Source organism: Giraffa tippelskirchi, chromosome 7, assembly GCF_054371585.1.
Source record: "Giraffa tippelskirchi isolate mGirTip1 chromosome 7, T2T-mGirTip1v1.2.pri, whole genome shotgun sequence".
Classification (NCBI taxonomy): domain Eukaryota; kingdom Metazoa; phylum Chordata; class Mammalia; order Artiodactyla; family Giraffidae; genus Giraffa; species Giraffa tippelskirchi.
In genome coordinates, this window is record NC_137281.1 from 21,633,785 (window position 1) to 21,638,457 (window position 4,673).

The window sequence follows — 4,673 nt, forward strand, 5'->3', positions numbered from 1 at the left end:
CCTCTGCACCCCTGAAATCCTGACCTACAGAAACTGCCAGAGACAATATATGTTTATCTCCCCAGACCATTGCCCCAAAGTCTGCCATATCAGGGCCTGAACATGGAGGTCAATGGAGCATCATTGACCTGAGGTCCTGAGGTCCACAGGTGGATAAGCACTGACAGAACAGGGGACAAGTCGCTGCTTTCCTAACAGGGATGTGGCCAGCAAAGGGGCCAAATGTGTGCAAAGGAGATCCCTTTCCCCATCGATGTCCATCCTGAAGTCAGGACTGTGTTCCCACAAGGCAGTTGGCATTTTGCCGTGGACACAACACTGTGGGTTGGGAGTAGGGGGAGGGGAGGAGGCAAGACCCCAAAGATCCCATCTCTCAGTGCCTCTGAGCCTCGCAAGACTGCCTTGAATTCCAAAGTCCCCTCTCCTCTGGGGAGCTTCAAACTACCAGATTGTTTTCTGTGTTGGAAGATTCCCTGAACAGTCTCCTTTCCAATTTTTCCATATTTACTGTGTGTGTGTGTGTATGTTTATCCACCACCCTGCCAGCCTTCAAGGGGATTCAGCACCCAATGTTCAGCACCCCCATCCTCAGTACCTTCTAGGGTCTCCTCTCTTCCCTGCTGGAGAGTGTGCTGTGGGAGGAACAGAGACTGGGAAGCCGAGAGGTTTGGCCCATGATTCTGTTACTCAGCGTAACCATGGGAAGTCCCCTCCTCTGTTTCTTCAGAAGCCTAAGAAATCATTTGTAAACCTGAATGCCTAGATAATTTGAGGTCTGTCTAGTTAAAGACTGTGACTGGGGATCCTCTGTTTTTCCCAGGGCACCTGCATCCATAGTTCTGGACCCTAAGCTAGGGAGTGTGTTCTACCAGGGACACGTGGAAATGATGGCTAACCTCAGAGGCAGGTCCTGAGGGTGCTGGACCGGTGGGCAGATTTTGGGAGACCTTTCATGTAGACAGGTCCACTGGGCTTAGAGCTCAACCTGATATCTTTCAAAATCACCTTTTCTCCTGAGATGGGATCTTCTTATGGACTAAACATCATGTCAACAAACATGCTTCCAGACCCCACTTGGGCTGCACCAACTGGTGGTCTGAGGTCAGTGAATTAACCAAGAAAAACTCCAGCCCCTCCCTTCTCCCCCAGTGGGGCTACCTTCTGAAATAGGATATTACCTAATCTAACTGTGCTTGAAGTCTCAAGTCCCTTCTCAAAATATAGTTTATTAACTTTATTTAATACAAGGGCTCTGGGAATTTCTTCCACAATAATAATAAAATTTATGTAGTGCTATGGACTAAATTGTGTGCCCTTTAACTCATATGCTGAAGCCCTAATTCCCAAAGTGATTGTGTTTGGAGATGGGGCCATAAGGAGGTTGTTGTTGTCATTCAGTTGCTCAGTTGTGTCCGACTCTTTGCAAGATTGCAGTATGCCAGGCTTTCCTGTCTTTTTCCATCTCTTAGAGCTTGCTCAAACTCATATCCATTGAGTCAGTGATGCTATCCAACCATCTCTTCCTCTGTCATCTCCTGCTCCTCCTGCTTTCAATGTTTCCCAGAATCAAGGTCTTTTCCAATGAGTTAGCCCTTCGCATCACGTGGCAGACAGAATGAAAACCACAATCGTAGAAAACTAACCAAACTGATCACATGGATCACAACCTTGTCTAACTCAGTGAAACTATGAGCCATGCCATGTAGGGCTGCCCAAGACAGACGGGTCATGATGGAGAGTTCTGACAAAAAGTGGTCCACTGGAGAAGGGAATGGCAAAACGCTTCAGTATTCTAGCCTTGAGTACCCCATGAGCAGTATGAAAAGGCAAAAAGATAGGACACTGAAAGATGAATTCCCCAGGTCAGTAGGTGCCCAACAGGCTACTGGAGTAGAGCAGAAAAATAGCTCCAGAAGGAATGAAGAGGCTGAGCCAAAGTGGAAGCAACACCCAGTTGTGGATGTGTCTGGTGGTGAAAGTAAAGTCAGATGTTGTAAAGAACAATATTGCATGGGAACCTGGAATATTAGGTCCATGAATCAAGGTAAATTGGAAGTGGCCAAACAGGAGATGGCAAGAATGAACACTGATATTTGGGAATCAATGAACTAAAATGGACTTTAACGAGTGGGTTAATTCAGATGACCATTATATCTACTATAATGGTCAAGAATCGCTTAGAAGAAATGGAATAGCCCTCATAGTCAACAAAAGAGTCTGAAATTCAGTACTTGGGTGCAATCTCAAAAGCCACTGAATGATCTCTGTTTGTTTACAAGACAAACCATTCAATATCACAGTAATCCAAGTTTATGCCCCAACCAGTAATGCTGAAGAAGCTGAAGTTGAACAGTTGTATGAAGACCTACAAGACCTTCTAGAACTAACACCAAAAAAAGATGTCCTTTTCATCATAGGGGACTGGAATGCAAAAGTAGGAAGTCAAGAGATACCTGGAGTAACAGACAAGTTTGGCCTTGGAGTACAAAATGAAGCAGGGCAAAGGCTAACAGAGTTTTGCCAAGAGGACACACTGGTCATAGCAAACACCCTCTTCCAATAATACAAGAGATGACTCTACACATGGACATCATTAGATGATCAATACTGAAATCAGATTGATTATATTCTTTGCAGTCAAAGATGAAGAAGCTATATACAGTCAGCAAAAAAAAAGACCAGGATCTGACCATGGCTCAGATCACAAACTCCTTTTTGCCCAATTCAGACTTACATTGAAGAAAGTAGGGAAAACCACTAGGACATTCAGGTATGATCTAATTCAAATACCTCATGATTCAGGTATGATCTAATTCAAATACCTTATGATTAAACAGTGGAAGTGACAAATAGATTCAAGGGATTAGATTTTATAGACAGAGTGCCTGAAGAACTATGGACAGAGGTTCATGATATTGTACAGGAGGCAGTGATCAAAAGCATCCCCAAGAGAAAGAAATGCAAAAAGGCAAAATGGCTGTCTGAGGAGGCCTTACAAATAGCTGAGAAATGAAGAGAAGCTAAAGGCAAAGGAGAAAAGGAAAGATACCCATCTGAATGCAGAATTCCAAAGAACAGCAAGGAGAGATAAGAAAGCTGTCTTAAGTGAACAATGCAAAGAAATAGAGGAAAACAATAAAATGGAAAAGACTAGAGATCTCTTCAAGAAAATTAGAGATACCAAGGGAACATCATGCAAAGATGGGCACAGTAAAGGACAGAAATGATATGGACCTAACAGAAGCAGAAGAGGTTAAGAAGAGGTGGCAAGAATACACAGAAGAACTATACAAAAGAGATCTTAATGACCCAGGTAACCATGATGGTGTGATCACTCACCTAGAGCCAGATATCTTGGAGTGTGAAGTCAAGTAGGCCTTAGGAAGCATCACTACAAACAAAGCTAGTGGAGGTGATGGAATTACAGCTGAGTTATTTCAAATCCTAAAAGATGATGCTGTTAAAGTGCTGCACTCAATATGCCAGCAAATATGGAAAATTCAGCACTGTCTACAGGACTGGAAAAGATCAGATTTCATTCCAATCCCAAAGAAAGGCAATGCCAAAGAATGTTCAAACTACCGTGCAATTGCACTCACTTCACAGGCTAGCAAAGTAATGCTCAAAATTCTCCAAGCCAGTACCTAAACTGAGAACTGCCAGATGATCAAGCTGGATTTAGAAAAGGCAGAGGAACCAGAGATCAAAATACCAACATCTGTTGGATCATAGAAAAAGCAAGAGAATTCCAGAAAAATATCTACTTCTGCTTCACTGACTACACTAGAGTCTTTGACTGTGTGGATCACAACGAACTGTGAAAAATTCTTAAAGAGACGGAAATACCAGTTCACTTTACCTGCACCTGAGGAATCTGTATGCAGATCAAGAAGCAACAGTTAGAACCGGACATGGAACAACAGACTGGTTCGAAATCGGGAAAGGAGTATGTTAAGGCTGTATATTGTCACCCTGCTGACTTAACTTTATGCAGAGTACATCATGAGAAATGCTGGGCTAGATGAAGCACAAGCTGGAATCAAGATTGCCAGGAGAAATATCAATAACCTCAGATATGCAGATGACACCACCCTTATGGCAGAAAGCGAAGAAGAAATAAAGAGCCTCTTGATGAAAGTGAAAGAGGAGACTGAAAACGCTGGCTTAAAACTTAACATTCAGAGGGGGCGGGCTCCCAATCCAGTCCCATCCAGTTCTCCCACCGCCCACCTCCCTACCCCGCACCCACCATGGGTCCCAGCAGCTCTGGAGGGGAGAGGAGAGGCAGTGGTCAGGCTACTCAGCTTCTGGAAGGTTCTTGGCCTACCGTGGCTCTCAGGCACCCAGCTCTCGCCCGCCCTGCCACCAGGATGCCCAAGTGGAAGGTCAGCTCTGCCGAGGAGGCAGTGAGGGAGGAGCCCAAGAGGAGATCTGCAAAGTTGTCAGCTAAACTGGCTCCTGCAAAAGTGGAAACCAAAAATGGCAATGGGAAAGGATAAATCTTCAGGCAATTTTTGGTGCAAACAAAAGGGAAGAGAGGAGCAAAGGGAAAACAGGAGGAAATGGCCAACCAAGAGACTAAAGAAGACTTACCTGCAGAAAATGGAGAGACTAAAAATGAGGAAAGCCCAGCCTCTGGTGTTGCAGAAGAGAAAGAAGCCAAGTTAGAGTAA

General features: G+C 44.4%; 1 pseudogene; it reads left to right on the forward strand.

The window, feature by feature from the left end:
- The first annotated feature begins 4,370 nt into the window (after positions 1-4,370).
- LOC145512272 (non-histone chromosomal protein HMG-14 pseudogene) lies at positions 4,371-4,673 on the forward strand (annotated as a pseudogene).